At 44.0% G+C, this 23053-nt stretch overlaps 1 protein-coding gene across 7 annotated transcripts in view; it reads right to left on the bottom strand.

Moving 5' to 3' along the window:
* Positions 1–23053, bottom strand: part of NTM (neurotrimin) — a 982933-nt gene that overhangs the window by 636908 nt on the left and 322972 nt on the right. For 2 of the 7 annotated variants that reach the window (XM_058446581.1, XM_032167918.2), the window contains exon 1: positions 19403–19559. The exons of the other annotated variants lie outside the window; for them this stretch is intronic. The gene's annotated coding sequence lies outside the window, so the exon portion shown is untranslated. Of the gene's footprint in view, positions 1–19402; positions 19560–23053 lie in introns of those variants that run through there. 7 annotated transcript variants of the gene reach the window in all.

Below are 23053 nucleotides of genomic sequence, written 5' to 3'. Positions count from 1 at the left end.
TCTTGTCTTAAAAAAAAAAAAAAAAAATCACTTGTCTCTATGAGTAAAATGTATCTAGTGCAGGAAATTTGGAAAATGCAAAGAAGTAGGAAGAGAAGGGGAAGAAAACCTAAGCCATCTATTATCCCACTAGTTGTGGGTAACTGCTCACATTTCATTTTATTAATACATATGTGTATACATATGATGATTTCTATTTATCTCTAGTGTATGTGTACACATACACATATTTAGCTCTATAAATATATACACAGAAGTATCCGAGAAGGTAGTTCTGACAGCTAACAGCAGCACTCCTCCTCTTAAGAATTGTTTGTCTTTATTTGGAGGATGTTCTTGAGGGTACAAGCATTGTAAAGTGAAAAGACAACAAAGGTTATGTGCAACTAAATTGCTCTTTCAAAGACAATTGGAAACATTCCTTTTTGAGAGAATAAGGAGAGAGAAGAAGGGGAAAAGAAGGAGGCCTTGGAGAGAAGGGAACCAGTGCAGTAGCCAGAAATACTCCTTGGTGGGGACAGGGGCAGGGAAAAGGCATTTCTATGAGGAGGAATGTCCATCCATCATGTTTTAGTTGTTTGCAGGGTGCGATGAGGTGTGATCCTTCTAGGTAACCCACAAATGCCTCTATGAAAACATTTCCTACCTAGCACAGCTTTGCATTTGTGGAGAGTTTGGAGTAGTGAATCGGAATGACTCCAAAGGCTTGCAAACCGCAGACTCTGTGTCCCAACCCAAGAGTTTCTGATTCACTGAGTCTTGGGTGGAACCAGAGAGTTTGCATTTTTTACAACTTCTCAGTTGCTGTTAATGGTGCTGGTCTGGGTATTACACTTTGAAAACCACTCCATTAGTGAACTAAAGGCAAGGGACTGACTCTCACGTTTGAGTAGATATCACAACAGAAATAAAAGAACTACCAGAATCAAAACCAATAATAAGATTTCAGTACAGAGCTGGAGAAAAACTAGAGCCAGAGAAGACTCTGGGAGAGCAACTCTTTCCTCCCCACCCCTACTCTCTTCAGCCATGGGGAGCATGGACCGCTTGGTGAGGCTTTTGTTGGTGGGGACGGTGGCATCACCTTAAATATTCTTGGTGTTATGCACTGCATACAACAAGATATCATGGGCATTTTTCCATGTCATTAAGTAGTTTTGAAAAATCGATAAGAGAAATGGTAGAATATTTGTATGCTGACAAGAGTGATCTAGGGAAAGCAGAAGATAGAGGCCATAGAAAGAGTTGAGAGTTGTCCTGAGTTGGTGAAAGAATCTGGTATCTTAACACCAGTGAATGGGTTTGTTCAGTCTTTCTGTCTCTCATGGCTTTCTGCTCCACCCCCTCTTTGACCCCCACCAATGCCCTCACATTGTTCTTGTCAAGGTCAAAATGACCTCTGCATTGCTAATCCAGTGTGCAGTTCTCAGTCATCACGCTGGACTTAGTCGCAGCATTCTGCACTGTTAAGCATTTCCTCTTTACAGTACACTCTCTTCCTTTAGCCTCCAGGATACCACACTCTTCTGTTTTGTCTTATTTTTCACTTCCATCACCAGGACTTCTTCCTCTCGATCTCTTTGCACATTTCTCTTCTTTCCTCCTTCCTGGCAGTGCTGGAGTGCCTAAGCCTCACACCTTGGGTGAACTCTCTTTTGTATCCATATTCGCTCCATTTTAGGATCTTATTCAAGGTTTATGGCTTTAAACACTATTTATATACTGATAACTCTCAAGTGGGTCAATCCTGTGCAAGACACCTGCCCTAAGCTGCAACTGTCTAATCAACAAGGCTAGCAGACATCTCGAAGTTAACATGTCCAGAAATGACTGCTGGTCTTCCCTAACCAAGGTTTTCCTCATCTCTGTTATCCAACTCCATCCTTTCAAGAGCCAAGGCCAAAAACTTTTAGGTTAATCTTGACTCCTACCTTATTTTTACATCTGACAACCAATCCATCAGGAAATCTTGTTGCCTTTGCATTCAAACTAATCCTGTCTTGTCACCTCTACTGCTTCCACTTTCATTTATTTCTTGCATTATTGCAAAATAGCCTCCTAACAAGTCTTCCTGCTTCCATTCTTGCCCCGTGGAGCCTACAAACACCAGTGCAACCACAGGGATCTGTTTAAAACATGAGTCATTTCGTGTCATTCCTCTGCTCAGAAGCTGCCAATAGATTTCCATTTACCTAGAGTAAAAGCAGAAGTTTCTAGAATGGCCTCCACAACCCCACACTTAGGTAGTTACCACTCTTTCCCTCCTCCTCACCTTACTTTTATTATCCTGTCCTTCCCTGCTGCTCACTCTGTACCAGCCACATTGACCTCTTTCCTGTTCTTGAACACACCAGCAATGCTCCTATTTGCAAAGAGAACTTTGCACCTTTTATTCCCTGTATAGAATGTTTTCTTCTCTCCCCACAAAACTTGCTCCATCGTTGCTTTCACGCATTTGTTCAAAGGATACCTCCAAGTGAGGACAGTTACAATTCACTTTAAAATTGCAATCCCACCTCCTCATTCCCTGCTCTGCCCCATCACCTACCCAGACATAGTTTTCTTCTTAGCATTTATCATCTCTCAACATTTGCTAGAATTTGGGGTTTACATTATGCTTCTTACCATTTTCTCCCAGCGAAAATGCAAGCTTCTGAAGAGCAAAGACTTTTGTTGTTTGGTTCATTGGTATTTCAGGGTGTATGCCCATAAAAACATATGGAAGGCCCTCAATATATTTTTCATGAATAAATGAAATGTGTAAATTTCAGCTATTTCATGATTTGTATTATATTGACTGTGTGTAATCATTCTCTTGGGTATTTAGGTTGCTTCCACTGTTTTTCTATTTCCTAAAACACTACAATAAGCAGTCTTTTACAAAAATATTTTTCTCAGTTATTTTTTAATCACTCTAGGAAATAATCCTATTGATGGGAACACAGGTATATTTTAATATATTTGTTTCATGCAGCAAAATTGCTTTTTGTCTTACATCTCTAATGTTGAGATTTAGGAATACTTACTGCCAAAATGAAGTCAATATTTTCCTAACCTTCACCAATTCATGAAACAAACAGAGGCCCATCTAAATTTTATATTAATTTATTTGATAAAAAGTGATTAGAAGTTTGTTATGTTTCTTAAACATTCATATATTTTTAACTAGCTCTTCATATTTTCAGTTTATTTTACTATTGAATAATTTATGTTTTTTCTTATTTATTTAGGAATTTCTTTATATATTAAGGGTATTAATGGTTTGTTATATTGCTTAAAATATTTACCCACATTGATTGTGTTCTTAATTAATTTATTTTGCAGATAGCTTATTGTTAGTTCTCACTAATTTTTGTGTGTTGATTTTGTGGCCTGTAACTTCAGTGAATTCAAATATTAGTCTTACCAGCTTTTTTGGTAGAGTCAGTCTTTAGAGTTTCCTCTGTATAAAATCCCTTCAATACAAAGAGAGGCAATTTTACTTCTTTTTCAACTTGGATGCTTTTTGTTTATTTTTCTTGCCTAATTGCTCTGTCTAAAACTTTCAATACTACATTGAGTAGAAGTGGTGGCAGTGGGCATCCTGTCCTCTTCATGATCTTAGAGGAAAAGTTTTCAGCTTTTCACCATTGAGTATGATGTTAGCTGTGTACTTGTCACCTATAATCTTTATTATGTTGAAGTACATTCTTTCTGTACCTAATTTACTGAGAGGTTTTTATAATGAAGAGATACTGAATTTTGTCAAAAGCAAATGCTCAGACCCGTTAGAATGACTTATTAAAAAAATAAAAGATAAACAGTGCTGGAAAGAATGTGTAGAAAAGAGAACACTTGAACACTGTCAGTGGAAATGTTAATTAGTATAACCATTATAAAAACAATATTGAGGTCCCTTTCAAAACTAAAAATAAAATTACAATATGATCCACCAATTCTACTTCTGGGAATATATCCACAGGAATTGACATTAGTATATTGAAGAGATACCTGCAATGTCATGTTCTTTGCAGAATTATTCATAGTAATCAAGATACGGAAGCAACTAAGTGTCGATCAATGGATGAATGAAGAAAGAAAATGTGACATATGCACACAATGAAATACTATTCAGCCTTTAAAAAGGGGAAATTCTTCATTCGTAACAATATGAATGAACCTGAAGGACATTATGCTAAGTTAAATAAGCCAGGCACAGAAAGACAAATACTGCATGATCTTACTGCATGTGGAATCTTAAAAAGTTGAACTTGTAAAGAGTAGAATAGTAGTTTTGAGGGACTCAGGGGTGGGGTGATGGGGTAAGGGGAGATGTTGGCCAAAGTATTGAAAGTTTTAGTTTAACAGGAAGAATATTTCATTTACACAGAAGAATTACGTTTTAGTGATCTATTACATAGCATGGTGACTATAGTTAATAATAATGTATATTTCGAAGTCATTAAAAAGTAAAATTTAAAAGTTATCATCACAAAGAAATGATAAGTGGTGAGGTTAAAATATGTTAATTAGTTTGATTCAATCATCTCACAACGTGTACATATATCACAACATCACGTTGTACCTCATAAATGTATACAATTATTATGTCAGTTAAAAATAAAGTAATATAAAAATGATTACTCTTGCTGCATGCTATGTGTTTTGGTATGTTGTGTTTTCATGTTTGTTTGTTTTAAGATTTTAAAAAATTCCCCTTTTATTTCTTCCTTGATACATTAATCGTTCAGAAATGAGTTGTTTAATTTCTACATATTTGTAAATTTTCCAATTTTCCTCATGTTACTGATTTCTAGTTTCATACCATTATGGTTATAAAAGATACTTGATAAAATTTAAATCTTAAGTTGTTTAAGACTTGATTGAAGGCCTAGTATATGATCGATCCTGGAGAATGTTATATGTGCACTTGAAAATAGTATGTATTTTGCTGCTGTTGGATGGAATGTTCTTTAAGTTTTTTAGGTTAGGATCCCTTTAATCTATTATGTTGCTCAAATCCATTGTTTTCTTATTGATTTTTCTGTCTGAGTGACCGATACATTATTGTAAATGAGCTATTTGAGTCCCTTACTATTATGGCATTGCGGTCTATTTCTCCTTTTTGTTTTGTTAATGTTTATGTATCTAGGTGCTCCAATACTGGGCACATCCATATTTAAAATTTTTATATCCTCTTCATGAATTGATCCCTTTATCATTATATAATGGCCTTTTTTTGTCTCTTCTGACAATTTTTGACTTAAAGTCTATTTTTTCCAGTGTAAGTATAGCCACTCCTATTCTCGTTTGGCTACCATCTGCATGGATTATCTTCTTCTATTCCTTCACTCTCTGCCTACATCTGTCCTTAAAGCTAATATGAGTCTCTTAAAGGTAGCATGCAGTTGTATCTTCTTTTATAATTCATTCAGTCATTATATGCCTTTTGATTCGAGATTTTAATCCATTTACATTTAAAGTAATTATTGATAGATAAGGAATTGTTCTGGCTATTTTGTTAATTGTTTTCTGACTGCATTGTTCTCCTTTCTTCCTCTCTTTCTGTCTTCCTCTGTGATTTGATTTTTTTTGTAGTAATAGTATGCTTTAATTACTTTCTTTTTTGTGTATCTCACACAGGTTTTTTCTTTGTGGTTATCATGAGGCTTCTATAAAATATCTTATAGTTATAAATCTATTTTAATCTGAAAACAACCTAACTTAAACTGCATACATAAATTATACACTTTAACTTTTCTTCTTCCCACATTATATGTTATTGATGTGACAATTTATGTCTTTTTTATATTGTGTATTTTTAAACAAATTATTGTAGCTATAGTTAATGATTTTATCTTTTAACTTCTATAGCAGAGTTAGAGGTAACTTATACACCACCATTACAGTATTGTAGTATTCTGAATCTTACCTTTATAATGAGCTTTATTCATTCATATTGTTAGTGTCCTTTCATTTCAACTTGAAGAACTCATTTGAGCATTTCTTGAAAGGCAAACCTAGTGGTGTTGAGTGCCCTCAGCTTTCATTTGTCTGGGTAAGTCTTTAGTCTTTTACATTTGTATAGGATAGCTTTGCTGAGTGAAGTATTCTTGCTTGACAGTGTTTTTCCTTTTAGCACTTTGAATATATCATCCCCTCTCTCCTTACCTGCAAGATTTCTGCTGAGAATCTGCTGATAGTCTTATGGGGAAGTTTCCCTTGAATACAAGTCACTTTTTTCTTGCTGCTTCCAAAATTTTCTAGGTTTTTGACTTTTTCAAATTTAACTATAATGTGCCTCATGACAGTCTCTTTCTGTTTAATCTATTTGGGGTTGTTTTGGAATCATGGATTTGGATGTTCACTTCCCTCTCCAGATGTTGGAAGTTTTTTGTCATTATGTCTTTACATGACCTTGCTGCCCCATTCTCTTTCTCTGATCCTTCTAAAACTCCCATAATGTGTATATTGGTTCCTTGATTGTGTCCTGTAAGTCCTAGAGGCTTTTGTCACTGTTTTTCAACATTTTTTTCTCTTTATTCTTCTGACTGGGTAATTTAAAATGACCTGTCTTTGAGCTCACTGATTCTCCTTTCTGCTTTATCAAATCTGTTGTTGAAGTTCTCTGTGGAACTTTTCAGTTCAGTCATTATGTTCTTCATCTCCAGATTTCTGTCTAAAATGGTTTCTTTTTGTTGAACTTATTATTTTGTTCATGTGTTATTTTCCGGATTTTTAGTTATCTTTTTCTGTTCTTTGTAGCTCATTGCACTTCTTTAAGATTATTATTTTAAATGCTTTGTCAGGAAGTTTGTAGATCTCCATTTCTCTGTGGTCCATTACTAGTGTTTCATTTTGTTCCTTTGGTCATGTCATGTTCTCCTGACTATTCGTGATCCTTGTGGCTTTGCACTGGTGTCTGCATTTTAAAAATATAGGCATCTTTTCCAGTTTTTACATATTGCCTTGTTATGTAAAGTCCTTCACCAGTCAGCTTCTACAGAGATTTTGGGTAGGGCCATCTAATGAGGTCCATAGTGAGGTTTGCTATTGAAGTCCTCATGCTGGAGGGGCCTGTGTCTGGGTCAGTGGATGAATGAGCCTGGAACTTGGGTCCACAGGAGCCAGCCCAGTGCCTGGAGCTGTGAGGGCAAGACTAGAGCCTTGGTCCCCATGGATGAGCCTGGGGCTTGTGTCCACAGGTGTGGGACTCCATTCTGAATCCACAAAAGCTGGCCTGGCACTGGGGTCCCTTGGTATGGGCCTGGAGACTGGGTCTATGGAGATGAACCTAGAGCCAGGTTCTGTGGGAACCAGCCTGGTGCTTGAGTTATCCTAGGCTTTGAGTCCTCAGGGGTCCTAAGTCAATATAAACCAGCTTGGAACCAGGGGTTGTAAGGGCTGGCCTAGATCCTGGAACCACATGAGCCAACCTGGAGTCTGAAGTCACTATGCTGGTTGGGTGCTGAAGTGGGTCTAAAGCCTGGTTCTGTGGATGCAACCCTACAGGCTGGAGCTGTGGGGGCTGGCTTGGTACGGAAGTGGGTCTGGAGCCCGGGGCCATTGAGGCAGGCCTGGGGACTGGGGCTACAGACCTGGAATTGGGGTTCACTGGAGCTGTCCTGGTGTAGGGTCTGCACCAAAGTAGGCTACTCATTTCGCTTTCTTCCCCTCATGCAAGGCTATCTTTCTTCTCACTAGGCTGAGTGGCCTTTGGGGGGTGGTGACATCAGTAATGTGAAACTCCTTCTTACTCTCTTCAATGAAGCTTTTCTTATTTCTGTGCTCCACCAAGGTGCTGTGGCCTCTCATCTGGATTCTTTGGCTCCTGTGAAAGTATTTTTGTGAGTTCATTGTTCTAAGCAGTGTTTCTGTGAGGAGACAAGAGCTGGGATTTCCTGTTCTGCCATCTGGTTGACATAACTGTTTTAAATTTTATGATGTTTGACATTCAGAGAGATTTGATCTTAATGCAGCCAAATTCATCAGTCTTTCATCCATTATTTATGTCATTGCTTTGGGCATACACAGATTTTCTCCTTCCAAAATCCTGATGTATATTTATTTGTATTTACTTCTACATTTTTAAAAACGTTTATTTGAAAAACAATCATTGTATATATTTATGGGATACAAAGTGGTGGTATTATGATACATGTATATATTCTGGAGTCATAAAATCAATGTAATTAACATATCAATCACCTAAAATGTTCATCATCTCTTTGTGAAGAGAGTATTTTACATACTGTCTTTTGGCTAGTTTGAAATATACAACACATAATTATGAAGTACACTCAGCTTTGTTGTGAAATAGAACACCAGAACTTATTCCTCCTAACTCAATACTTCTAATGTTCATGGCTTTGCTTTTCTGCTTTCTTCTCTATAATCCAACTATAATCCAAGAGTTGGGATCTATATAGATTTTTCACTAATAGTTAATCAGTGATTGCTACAACAATTATGACTATCCCCTTCTCCCCTAACTGATTTCTCAAATTGTCATATTCATACAAAAAAATCTAATATTGTATAAGAGTGTTTCAGGGCAATCTATTCTGTTATACACATCAATCTATCAACTCTTATGCCTAAAACTCACCGTTTATATAATTGCAGCTTTGTGAAATGTTTCAAAATAGCCAGGGCTATTCGTCCTATCCTGTATTATTTTTCTATTTTACAGTTTTCTTGCCTGTAGCTAAAAATCAACACTATTCTCTCAGAAAGCCATTCCAACAAAACCAAACAAAATTATTACTATTTTTTTAAAATTGCCTTAAAACAATAGTCACTTGGGAAAACATGGTATCTTGATGGTATTTCATCTTTCTATTAGAGAGATGGTTCATTTCTTCGTGTTTTTCTGTTGCTGCTGCTCTCTGTTTCATCCCATGATGCGCCTCTCCACGCTCTGGGCACTCTTCCCTCACTCAGGAGTCGAGAGCGGAGAGTGAGTTCTAAACCCAATGCCACCACCTGCTCGTTGTGTGACCTTGGACAAGATGCTAGGTCTCTCCAAATCTGTATGTTATCTGTAAGACGGAGTTATTACAGTAGCTACTGTTGTGATGATGAGATCATTTTAAAGATGAAATAGGAATTTATGCTAAAAGCAATTTATGTGGAATTAAACTAGCACTCACTATATGTTGACTTTTAAGAATCAACACTTCATCACTACCATATTTTTTTTCTTTTTAGAGAGAAGGAGTAATGCTCATTGGAAAAGCAGACCCTGATAGATCAGGAGTTCCAAGTGTAGGCTGATCCCTGGTGAAGGTGAGATGGAAGATGTGGTGTCAGGAACTCTGCTTCATAAGGTAATCTCCTAATGTCCAAGTTGAGTAGAGAGGAAAGAAGACAAAGTCGTGTCTGAGGGTGGTTTGGGCTATTTGTGAGCATCTGAGAGAAGGCAGCAGGACACTGTGGGAAAGGGAGCCATGTGTTTCCCACCAAGGACAGGAGCCATGGTTGTCTGACACACACAGTTGCACAGGGCCTCAAGCTCAGAAGGGCCCATGTTTGGTTTAATGCTCTGCTATTGCCGTCATAAAATACTTGATAATTTTAAAACCAGGGTTGTACATTTTCATTTTGCACTGGAGTCCATCCATGACACATCTACTCCTCTACCTCCTATTTCCACCGCTCCCTTGGCTTTCCTGGCCTTCCATCTGATGGAGTAGAGACAGCCTTGCATTTATCTAGGCCCTCATGCCCTAGAACCCCATGGACACACCATTAAATGAAGAAATAACAAGGCCCTCAGCATTGAGGAGCCCACTACTTGCTGTAATGAGGATGGTAAGGTTGAGGAATATACTTTTCCAGAAATATGAGTATTGGACATTGGTGAAGAATAAACACATAAGCCATGATTTATGAAGCTAGAGAGCTACGGATGGCAGAGGCAGAATCCCCGCCCGTGCCTCTGGATCCTGTAGTTCCTGGCAAAACTGACAAATGCATTGAGTGGCTCCCTTCTTTTGGCCCATCCACCATGCCCAGTTGCTTCTAGAGCAGCTAATTATTTCCTTCTTAGTAGTAGATGAGGGAATTCAAGACCAGTGATTGGAGGAGAAAAGGAATAACATATACTGTCCTCATATGCCAGGCATGGTTCTAGGCGATTTACATACAGTTTCTCATTTATTCCTGGCAATGGCCCTGTGGGTAGGTGGTATTACCTTTATTTTATATATAAAGAAACCAGGCTCAGTGGATTCACCAGCTTGCCCAAGTCATGCATATAGTAGGTGGTAAAAAATTGACATAATCCCAGGTCTGTATGTCACCAATTGCTTTGTTCTTTAGCAAAACCCTTGTTGCTTTTTGCTCTTTTAGTATATTGTACTGTCCACCAACTGGAAACTGAGAAAGACAAAGAAATATTTTATTACTTTGTCCCAAGCACTGTCCTAAACATATTACATGTTTTAACTCATTTAATTATCACAAGAAAACTAGAGTTCAGAAACTTTAAGAAACTTCTGCAAGGACTCACAGCTATTAAATGGCAGAACCAGGATTCACATCTAAGCCGTCTGACTCCAGAGACAAAACCTGCAGCCACTACATGATGCTACTTCTAAGAAAAGTTGAAGGGAAAAGTTTTGGTGGTAAATTATTGGTTGCATATGGAAAAGGTCAAGAACAATTTCTAGGTTTCACGTTTGAGCACCTGGTTAAAAGATGGTGTCAATAAAATATGAAGTACAGAAGGTTGAGTTGCAGGTTTCAGGGGAATAAGGGTTACATCAGCTCTGCACACACTGAGTATCAGGTGCCTGGAAGGCATCCAACAGGATGCTATACAATACTAGCACCTTCCTGAAAGGGTTGCTGTAAGGATTAAATGAATTTATATGTGCCTGGCACACAGTAAGCACAGTGTAAGTCTTTGCCATTATCGTAACCCAATAAACAACTAGGTCATCATGAAGCTAGAAGATCATAATGACCCAGTAAGCAACTGGGTCAAGTGGAGCTAAAAAGGCAGATCTTGGAGAGAGATATGGAATGAACAGTTGTGAACTTATAGGTAACTAAAACTATGGGAGAAAGGGGGATCTCTTCAAGAGAAAGTGTGGAATGAGGAGAAGAGAGTGTTAGGATGCAAACATTATCACAGGCATACAATTGATTTTGAGGTATTGAATAAAGGCAGGTAATTAGAAAGTTTCTGAAATTTCAACAAAAGGAAGGATTTTCCTTACATTTAGAATAAGGCATTGAGTCTCTGGCCAAGAAAGACAATTTTTTGGCTGGTAACCAATACAATCAGAAATAACAAATGAAGTAAAATTAGACAACTCCTAAAGAAAGGAGCCCAAAATGCTCTGCTTATTACCTGAACATAACATGAGTTTGTGCCCAACATCACTATACATGCATAATTTCCCAGCTTCACAATTAGCTTCCAGCTAAATGCGTTATCCTGGCTTCTACATGGTCAAGAGACCTTGAAGAGCATTGGTCTAGTTCAAGATACTGAATACACACACACACACACACACACACACACACACACCACACACCTGCTGCTTTGGCTAGTGATATGGTTTGGCTGTGTCCCCACCCAAATCTCATCTTGAATTGTAGTTCCCATAATCTCCAGGTGTAGTGGGAGGGACCTGGTGGGAGGTAATTTAATCATGGGGGCGGTTACCCTCATGCTGTTCTCATGAGATCTGATGGTTCTATAAGGGGCTTTTCCTCCTTTTGCTTGGCACTTCTCTTTCCTGTCATCATGTGGAGAAGGACATATTTGCTTCCCCTTCCTCCATGATCGTAAGCTGCCTGATGCCTTCCCAGCCCTGCTGAACTGTGAGTCAATTAAACCTCTTTCCTTTATAAGTTACCCAGTCTCTGGTTTGTCTTTATTAGCAGCATGAGAATGAACTAATACAGCTAGTGATCCTGGAGGAGTTCTCCTGATTACTAAGGCTCTATATGAATGTCCTACAGAAAGCCTTTTGTGCCATTCATCTGTATTTGATGCTTCTCTTTGCAACCCACTCCTGCCTCTATCATAGCACTTACTCGCTGAATTTAAGCTTTCTACTTTTTGTCTTCTCTGTTAGATTATAAGCTTATGTCAGAGATCATTTTCTTTATAGTCCTAGGACCTGGCACAGTGCCTGATTATTGTAGGTGGATAAAAACTCAATTTTTAATTTATTCCTGGAAAGTACATTTCTAATTTCAACACCTTCTGTATAGTTCAGCCCCACTTCTCCTCCTAGACTGAGCTCAGAGAATCTGTGCAGATTCAGTGCTCCAGATCCCTCCTTGTCCAATGTGGGAGTTTAATTACCTCTTTAGTTAACATTGTTAAGGTGTAATTTACAAGCATTAAGATGAACACATATTTAGTGAACAAGTCAACGAATTTTGACAATCATATATTCCTGAATAGTCGCCACCATAATCAAGATACAATGAATTAATTCCATCACCCCTTATGTTTCCCTAGTTCCCTAATTCTCCATCCATGGCTCCAAAGACCACACTTCCCAATATCAAGGTAAGTTAGAAAGATCAGTAGCAAGAGAGAGATTTGAAAAAAGCAGTCGAGGTACACTTTATGGAAAGGACACCATAGGTTTTCTCTCATATATCCCTCAGCAAATCATATCTGGGCTACAATGTAAGAAATCAGTAGAATTTCATGAAAAGAATACTCCTAACAGGGAAGCCTGGCACTGGCCTGAGAACAAGGACAGAGGGTGCTGGTTCTGACTTTGATGCGAACTCGCCATGTACGCCTTGGAAAATCCTTTTCCTTTGTGAACTCCTTATCCTTCTCCTCGGCTTTCTCCTCTTCCTCTTATAAAATTATTAGCTAAATCTTTAGGACTTTTTTTTTTTCCGTTGGGAAATGTCTGGTTTTTAAAGGAAATCACAATTCCCTCATCGGTAAAATGGGAATAATTACAGCATCTGCCTCATTGTGTTGTTATGCAGGTTAAATGAAGCATTCACGGAAAGCGTTTAGAGCAGAGCACACATGTAGCACAAGGGCTCAATCGACGTCAGCCATGATGATGGTGATGATGATGTCGTTAGTGATAATTATGATTGCAATAGAACAAGGGAATTCTCTAAGGACCCAGGACACGAAGGAGTCATGAAATAAAATGGTGAGTGTGTGAGCACTGGGGTAGGGTGGGGGGTACACCTTCTGTTCTTGTGTCCCAGGTGGCCAGGGTGTAGCAGGAATTGGAGGCAAGGAACTGAATGACACTTTCACTCTGGAAGGTTGTGGAATATTCCATAAGGTTGGAACCTTAGAGAGCCTCTAAAAGTTGAATTAGAAAAAAGATTCCAATATTAACATGGGGACAATAAGAAATTTGTCTGTCTTGACCTGAGCTCTGGATGAAGCAGCTGTGTCTCTCCAGTGAATGTGTAATTGCAGGTCTGTGCTGCAGGTGAATTTGGGATTCAGATATATACCTCCTATGTGGATTCACTCCTGGAGCCCCTGACAGAGGCAAATATAGAACTATTTTGGGAGGAACATGCTCTTTCCCAGGCCACACACAAGTTCTAGTTCCCACGTTTTCCTCCTGAAGTTGTTCTCATAGTCCAAATTACCAAGCACAGGAGAAAACAACGGAGCATGAGCAAGAATCACAAACCACACCTTCTTAGGTTCCTGTGGATGGCAAGTAATCAAATAACGCAAGAGGGACTATGCAAGAATTCATGTGGAAATACGTAAGAATCAAATACATAAATTAAAGGACATTAAAAAGTACATTCCTACTATATAGAGTTTTGAAAATAAAAAATCAAGTCAGGAAAATTTCAAAATCTCAAGGAATGGTTAAATATTGTCAGAAAAGATAAAATTATTGAACTGGAAGATAAATCCTGGAAAGTCACCCAGAAATACAGAAATCGGGACTATGGAATAGCAGTTAAGAGTGAGAAGACCCAACACATGCGTAACAGGAGCTTCAGAAGGAGGGCTGAGACATGATACTTGAGGAGATAACGGAGGGCCAACAATTTTCCAAAGTCACAAAAGGTCCTGGGCATGGAAAATAATCAGCCAATAAGTAAAACAATGAGACAGTACTCTGGATGAAGCTGCAGTGGTAGATCATGTAAGGCTTTCAAAATTGCCCCACGCTCGTGGCACAGGCAGCAGCCCTCAGTGTCTCCAAGAGGCTCTGAGAAGCCCATCCGACTGGCCGCAGACTGATGTGTCCACATTTTCCAGTTCATTCTAAAATTTTAATGACTGTAATCTCTGTGCTTATTATATTCACATCTATCTTACCTTGTGTCCTTATCTTGAAAGGCAATCTGAGAAATTAATAAGCAAAGAGCCTGACAATTACATGGCAATTCCACCGTGCCCCCAGCTGGCTTCGTCTAAAAACTGCCACTCTCTCCTTGCTGTGAACAGATCATCTCTGTCGCTTTTCTCCATATACTCAGGGCTATTCCACTAACTAAACGGGTTCTTGTCTTCAGTGCCAGGGGCAAGGTGACATTCCTTAAGATTTATTATTATTGTTTTCCATAACCCGAGGAATGTCAGTCCTTTAAAAGCCTCTGCACCATGTTGATTTTCTAAGTTAACTCTGACTTAGCATAGATTTATTGGCAAGGGTTGTGGTTTGCCTTGTGTGTGAGTGTGTGTGTGTGTGTGTGTGTGTGTGTGTGTGCCTGTTTGAGACACAATGGTGAAACAAGAGATAAAACCAACATTTATTTGTCTTTAACATGGGCCATCGCCTGAGCTAATTGCTATTATTTATGCCAATTCTTTCCCTTCTCATAGCAGTCAGATTAGGAGAGCAGTATCATCCACATTCATCACATGAGAATCAGGCTGAGAGAGGTTAGGTACAGTGGAGGGTCACTTAGCTACAGGGCATACGAAACAAAAGGACTAATAGAGAAAGAATGACTCTCTGGAAAGAGTCCAGAATCCAGATGGAAAATGGAAACACAATGTTGTGTGGTCTGATCCAGGCTTGTGGGCAGAAGGGAAGGTCCCTACACCTTGATATGTCTTCCTCTTTGGAGCCTAGTAAGTAATGGTGCTGGGTGCTGGTGTAACTCATGTCTCCCAGACAACCTTAACTCAAGCAAGTTGAGACTCCCATACGAAACCGTATCATCAAGCCCTGCTTTCCTGGGCTTGCACCCAACTCTCCTTCCTGCTGGCCTCCCCGAGTGCGTCCTGTGCTGTGTCATCCTTCTCCAGTCATCACGCGACAATGAGCACCCAACATCACCCCACACCCCATACTGCCAAGGACATTTGTTCTTTCTGAGGCTAATAGCTCTTTTTGTCCAGTATAGTTCGGCCTCCTTCCCCTAGGGGTGGGCTCCCTTTGGCTGTGGGTTCTTTCATGTCTATCACATCAACAACACTTTCTGTTGAGAAGCTAATTTATTGCAATGATAATTAGACATGCACCTTTCTGCACCACACGTCCAGTTTTTCTCATGCACTCCAGCCCTGTCCTTCGAGCGGCACACACACTGCAGCTGCTGTCACTCTCGGGGCAGAAGCAGAGTCCAGAGCGCAGGTGTGAAGGGACATAGACCTCTGATAGATACTAGCTGTGTTTCCTTTGGAAAGCTTGCCTCTCTGAGCCTCTTTCCTCAATGGAATATTGGGATGATAATCCTACCCATGGGGTTGCCTTAAGGATTACGTGGGAAACGTCCACGTAGGACCTCTGTTACCATAAATGCTCACTCTTTCTGGTTCTCCATCTGACCCGCTGCTCCATCCCGTAGTTCTCAAGGTGGGCACGCAAGTGAGATTGCTCCTAAACACGCTCTACTCACAGATTTGACACTTGTGGAAGAGAAAAACACCCCACTTCAAAGGACAAAGGAGATTGAGAAGATTTGTTGGGTACAGAGGAAAGGGTCTAAGCTGTTGGATCAAAACCCGACTACCTCATTTCCCGGAAAATCATGTAACTTCTCTGAATTGCATTTGTAAAACCCGAATATGTGCCTCATCGGATCACTCTAAAAATTCAATGAGACAATGTGTATGAAAACATGTGCCGGCATGAAGGTTTGTGTAAAGTCATTCGTTCAGGAAACCTTTCTGAGCTAGCCCAGTGCAGCCTTTGACATCATCTCAGGGGGAGCTGCTAGGTTTAGGACAAGCACAATAAAACCAACACCAAGCCAGAGGCGTGCAGGTAGCACCTGGGTGCCCGGCCAAGACACTAAGGCCACACTCTGAATTCTCACACAAACCCAGTGCATATCTCGTCACAGAGATTTTTCTTTCCAGGGCAGGGGGTGGGTACTAAAATCCTCAGCCTGTCCGTGGCCCAGAACATTTTAAGGTGAGAATGTCCAGGACAACGCATCATGTATTTCCTCTGGCAGACAGCTCTCTCCTGCACCTTCCCGGCGGCGGCGCGCCTCCCAGCCCGTCCAACACTGCCCTCTGGTGGCAGCAGGTAGCAATTTCATGGCTACCCGACTGCCCCTCTGCTGGGGCTTCTCCCTTCCCGGGCCCCATTCAGATTGCGAGGGCTCTGAGCGAGTCCCAAAGGCAGGCAGTTTCTCTGCGAGTTCTAGATTCCTACACTGTCAGCTGATCTTTCCTCTGCATTCACGCCCCACCCAATCCTGAGTGATCATCAGGCTCACCTGATCCTGTTTAAAAGCCTTTATGCCCTTCAGCAAAGCTCATGGTCCTGGCATAAAACCAAATCTGCTCCTTCAGCGAGAGCTCCTCTGTCCACACGTCCAGCCTCGGCTCTGGAGCCGTCCTTCGGAGGGACTGCCAGCCCGTGGTTCCCAGGCCAGCTCCCTATCCTGCCTGAGCGCATTCACTGCATTTCCCGCTTCAGCCTGGCACGCCCTTTCCCGCCACAAGCAAGTGGCCAAGCTCTTCAGAACCCAGAGGGATGTCACTTTCTCCATCAGGCCTTCTCCGGCAACTCCCCCTACTCCGAGCTGGGTGCAGACCTAAGCCCTGCTTCCCACTCTGTCCCAGGCCTTTCCCACCAGACTCTGCTTCTAGACCCAGCAATGGCATTTTGTTTGCATTTTTAAAAATCACCATAGCCCTAAGACCGAATACAGTGCTGCCCGTGGAGACTGAATAAATGTTGAATGAAAATCGTCTGTAGCTTGGGAACTAGAGAAGAGTAGATGCTGCAAGGGTAACAAGTCATCACTATTACTTACATTCTCACTAATAATAATGGTCCTTATTGAACCATTCTCCTATGCAAGGCACCATTAAGTACTTTAAATGCATGTTCTCATTGAATAGGCCTCTATATGATGTAGTGAGCATCTGCAAATATGATCTCATTTAGTCTTCACAACAACCTTGGCAGAGAGAAGAACAAGTGTTAGATCCATGTGACAGAGGAGAAAACGAAAGTTGGGGAGAGGTGGGTGACCAAGCATCCAAGAATAGTGTGAGAGCCCAGATTTTGCAATCTCTTTCCTAGTGACACAAGTCTGCTATACCTCATGAATACTCTTCCACCTCTTCCTGAAAGAGACAGGTCTCCAGAGACGAAGTCAAACACAGGAATGTGCTTCCACCTGCATCTCTCTCGCTTCCAGTTTCTAATCAATTATGGAAGAAATGACAGAGGAGAGGGGAGGAGAGAGACACTCCATAGTGACTGCAGCTCATTGAAAAGATACCCGAGGCTTTGTCTCTGCAGCCACAATGCCCAGCTGGGAACACCAGGGCATATATATGTAGGGTTTGGGTGGATGACACTGAGACAAAGGAAAAACGACAAACCAAGTGAATTAAGTGAAGGTGAAATAAACGGTGCTCAGCAACAGATGGGGCTGGTGCTAGGTAATTTTCTCCTGTCACCTCCCCTCAGGTAATAGATAATCCTGCAGCTGCTGGATTTCCTGGGAAGGCAGGCACGGGGCCTGATTCTCCTTCATGTTTGGAAGCCATGCCCCCCATTCCTTAACCTGTCTTGATTACAAAAATCTTAAGAGCCAAAACTTTTTGCAAGACTTATTGTGGCGATTTAACTCTGTCCCGGCTAAGGTTGCTATCTGTCAGGCTGTCATGGTGACAGGCAGATTTGTAAATGCTCTGGCTCCAGTGTCAGGTTGAAGGTGACATTTTTCAGCTGGAGATTTTTTTCCTCATCCCTCACAGAGACAGAACAACTAAGAAAGAGGAAAGCAATCCCCTGAATCAGCCTCTGCCCCACTCGCAGTCAGCCTGCCCAGGGTGTTGACTCCTGAGCTCTGGTATTGTTTGTGAGCTCCCCCAGCCCACCTCTGCCCTGACCCCCACGCCCAGAACGCAGTGATACCCTGCAAGGCCAAACTCCCAGTCCCACCCCTTCCCTCCCCTCCCCTCCCCTCCCCTCCCCAACCCAACCCATCTGCAGGCTGCCCAACTTCGCCTTCTAATGATTTGTCTTGGCTGATGGTCCCTGCTCTGCCATTACCATTATAAATACTTACATAGATTAATTAACCACAATGTAAAACCCAGAATCCCAGCTAAATTCATTTAATGACCTGCCATGTGATTTCTTGGCCGAAGCATCTGAAACTAACCCTGAATGCTCAGTGACATTCACCCCTTTGATTCCTTCCTGGAATCACTAGTCAATCAAATCTCCTTTTTAACCCCTTTTTTGCCTCCGACTTTACTTTCAGGGTCTATAGCCCTGAAGGAGTCACACAGAGGTTTGGGTGATTCGGTTTCTTGGGTTCTTGCCTGATTCTCTGCATTTGTGTGACATCCTTTATGAAGCTAGGGAAGGCAATTTCATCCCTGATACCACATCAAAGCTTAGGTAAGAAGTTTTATATGGCTGCATTTCTTGGTCCAGATGCCAAAATGGGAATGCTCTCTCTTTCCTCTATCTACTCTCATTCTATCTCCTCTCTACCCCCTCTTTCTTTCTCTGTTTCTTCAAAAAGGACCTAGCATTATTTAGAGATCTGCCTGGGAGATGGTCTAGCCTTGTGCCAGCATCACCCAGAGGTCTGCATGGAAGATAGGCTAGCCCTGTGTCAGCATCACTCCGAGATCTGCATGGGAGATAGGCTAGCCCTGTGTCAACACCACCTGAAGGTCTGCCTGGGAGATGGACCAGCCCTGTGCCAGCATCACCCAGAGGTCTGCCCGGGAGATGGCTAAGCCCTGTGCCAGCATCACCCAGAGGTCTGCCCGGGAGATGGCTAAGCCCTGTGCCGGCACCTCTCAGAGGTCTGCATAGGAGGCGGCACCTCTTGTAGGCAGGGTCTGGGGGCATCAGAGTCAATCCTGGAAGGAAGTTTTCAAGCTCCAGAGTGGAAGGACAAGTGAAAGACCGAGGTTGTAAAGAACGGCGAAGTGTCAGCCTGTGACTCCCTGCCCCTTTCCTCTGTTTTTCCTCCCTTCCCTTTGAGACTTTTCACTCGTGCTTACCTAGGGGCCATGTGGGATGCCTTGATGACAGTTCCCAAGCCTGCCCGCAGTCCCATCCAGGAGGGGGTCCAGCTCCCTGTTTTTTCCCGATCAGAAGCCATAATGTTTAACTTCTTCATTTAGAAAAGCTAACGCTATTCACCTCGCCCAGCACTCTTGTTTTGTTTGTGTTACGAGTAATGAGTAACGTGACACATGAAAGACTCCTGGCACCTGGCGGAGCTCTGTGGATGCTCCGCCTCCCTCCTAGCCCCGGGGCTGCTGCCCTCAGCCCCGCCCCTCTCGCTCAGCCCCGCCCCTGTCGCTCAGCCCCGCCCCGCCCCGCTCGCTCAGCCCCGCCCCGCCCCGCTCGCTCAGCCCCGCCCCGCCCCGCCCCGCTCGCTCAGCCCTGCGCCGCGGAAGGAATGCGCCAGCGCCACCTGGCGGGAAGAGCGGGAGCGCTGGGTGGCGGGCGCCGGGCCGCGTGGGGGCTGCGCCCTGGGGTTGCGATCTTTACCCCTTATGGGGTTTATATCCAGGAGAAGACAACATGGAAGAGAAGGAGGAAAGAAAACAGTGAAGGACATGGAAGGGAAGTCGGGGGTGGGGGGCTTCCAGGGAAGACGAGGGGATGGAGTCCAGGCGACGACACCGCCTTGGAGGGGGACCAGGAGGGAGCGAGGTGGGGTGGGGTCCACGCCTGCCCACGCCCCGCGGGTCTTGGCTCGGCCAGCCTGGACCCGCAGCTCCTCGTGACGTGGACTCCCTGGGTGCACGGGGCAGAAGAGGAGCGGCCGCCGAAGAAGCTGCCTTATCACCCGGGCAGCGCCTTGGGCCCAGGCCCACACCCCGCGGCCCCCGGCCGCCGACAGAGGGGCGCTTGCTGGGCCTGAGGATCTGAACTACGTTCTGCGAATGTTAAGGACTGAAGGAACCGCCCTGGCACTACAGGAGGAGGGGCCGTAGGCTGTGGGTGCAGGGCCGGGGTGGCCTGGGCCCCTGGTGCGCCCTCCGGGGGCTGCAGGCTTTGCTTAGAGCACAGCCCAGGGCTCCCGGCTCCAGAGTGAGGCAGGCTCCGGATCCTCTGCCGTCAGAGACTCGCCCACCCAGACCGCACGTCCTTCCAGAAAGGGCAAGGCCCCGCCGAGTGATAAAGCCCCTGGCTCCCCACCCGCTCCAAGGGCCCTTGCTGACGATTTCCCCTTCTCCTGCCTGGTTTGATCCAAGGCAGCTTCCACATATCCCCTGCCCCTTGACATTTCTCTCCGCGCTGATGGAGGAGTGACGGGGTGGACAGGACACACAGCTTCCTTCCTTCTGAGCCCCGTCTTCACCCGCCGTGTGCCTCAGGCTGGCTCTGCTCCACGATCCCAAGCTATAAGGAGGAATCCTCCCATGTTAATCCCCAAGGATGTGGGCCACGGCCTGCGCTTAGCACCCACGTCCGGCCTTCCTCGGACCCCAGGCTGCTTCTCACTGCTTCCAGCCATTCTCCCGCACTCAGGCCCCGCTCCCCGCGCTCTGACATTTTGCAGACGGGAAGTTTGTTCTGTATTTCGGTACAAGGCAGCGTCCACGGTGTGTTTCTGGGGGCAGAGAACGCTTTCCCTTCTGGGTAAGCGTGGAGTCCCCTCGGTGCTTCGGTTCTGCCGTGTCAGTGGGCGCTGAGCCCGTGCAGCATCTCCACAGTCCCCGGGCACTGACTAGGTACGCTGGGCTGGCTTGGGCCGGGTTTCTGTCCATCTGATCTCTGGGTGTTTGTGTGTCATGCACATGGTACTGGGGTTCACATCTCTACCTGCTACATGCATCCCCCTGGGAGAATGCCTGCCCCTCGATTTCCGGAATTCTGGCAGTTTTGTTCATATTCCTAACGGAATATCTGTGAATGCGTGAGTTGCACCAAGGTGTTCAGGGAAGCCTCACTGGGTGTCATACCTTTCTCTCCTCTCATTTGGATTCCAGGCCTTTTCTCTGCCAGCTTGGTGTGCTCCTCTACCCAGTTCCACAAATAGATGAGCTCAGGGACAGACGTGTGAGGGGAGAGAAGTGCTGATCTCATCACGAGTGATCATGAGATCTCATCATGAATTCAGCAACATGGGTCTCCGCCTGCGAGACCACCAGGTTCATGTCCTCTCTGCTGTCATTGCCAACACAACAGCATAGGGTTATCCCATAGAATTTCATCATGTGTAGACTAGGAGCCAACCGTGTAAATGAGAATCCCTCTACCCAGGTCATAGGTATACGACCAATAATAACTGGTTTTGCTGAGTCTCTCTGGAAGGCTGGCAGGTGGCAAGAGTGGGAGGAGGTGGCCTGGGGTGCCAGCTACCAGCAGGAAGGGTGAGAACAGCCTTGATCCCACCTTCTGAAGAGTGCGGTCCAAGCCTGCAGTATGGGAGGGGAGACGGGACAGAGAGGACCCAAGATCCATGGCACCCTTGCTGGCCTTCCGTTTTTCATCCTCCTAGAAGGCCGCTCAGGCCTGGCCAGCCCCTCCTAAAGGACTTCATCTCCACCTGTCCTCAGAACATCTGTAAAGGAATGAGTGCTTCCAGGGCAATGGGGCCAAAAGCAACATTCGTTGGGAAATTGAATTCCAAGGGGATGAATCTCATGAGTCTGGCCTAGGGACTGAGATAGTCTTGAATTCAGCCCCTGAAAGTTGTTTTTCTAAAGAGCTTTCATCCTGTGCTGGGATCAGAAGAGACACGGATTCACTCTGCCCTGGCTCTGACCCTTCTCCTTTCTCAGTCCTTCCAGCCCCTCCTGAGCCAAGCCTTTTTACCATGGCTAGCTTCTGAGGGGCCGGGCAATACTGAGTGGGGAGGCAAGGCAGGACCAGAGCAGCCTTCCCTGCCAGGCCACCAGTGTTCCTGCCTGGCTCTGGTCCTGGGCCCTCCCCGCCGCCTCATGCTGAGCCACAGGCAGTGCACTGGCTCCCAGGAGAAGGGGCTCGGTCCTCACAAGTAAAAAGCAGAGCTCGGGGTGTGGAGACATCCTTGGAGAGTTCCCGCCTTCCTCGGGGGCTGCCGGGATTTTCCTTAACAAACACCCAATTTATTGGTAGCTCTCGTTTTCACTGAAGGGTATGCACGTGTAAAATTAAAACCAACTAAATGCATTTTTAAAAACCAACTAGCTAACTAAGAGTGTGTCCTGCAGAACGCACCAGGGCTCTAAGGAAACACCTCTACAATGTGTGGGGCTTCACAGGCTTCTGAGCAGGGATGACACCATCTCAGACGGGGATGGGACACCTGCCCACTGGTCTGCAAGATGGTCATATTTTCTGAGTGTCCTAGTTTCTGTTTCAAAATGGTGCTCCAGACAGCAGGACTGACAGTTTGGGTGTCTGATCTCTGGAGCAGCTGGTGTCTTCCGCACACGCATCACCCCCACCCCGAAGAAGCAGCATCAAGCTCAACTCACAGCATGAACTGGGCCCTGCTGCCTGCTAGATGCTGGACAGTCACTGGGGGTGTGAAGCCGACAGGCCAGGCGCTGCCGCAGGGCAAGACCAACCCGGGGCACAGAGGAGGCAGCCGGAGAAGAGCCTGCCCTGCGTGTGCCTGGGAGCAGCAGGCGGAGGGAGGAGCCGGGACGTTAGCCTTTGGGGTTTTGGAGCTAAACTCACTGACTTCTCCAAAAGAGAAATGACATGTG

Source organism: Hylobates moloch, unplaced genomic scaffold (assembly GCF_009828535.3).
Source record: "Hylobates moloch isolate HMO894 unplaced genomic scaffold, HMol_V3 SCAFFOLD_11, whole genome shotgun sequence".
NCBI classification, from domain to species: Eukaryota; Metazoa; Chordata; class Mammalia; order Primates; family Hylobatidae; genus Hylobates; species Hylobates moloch.
Note: the sequence above shows the minus strand (reverse complement) of the source record. Positions and strands in the feature narration are given on the sequence as shown.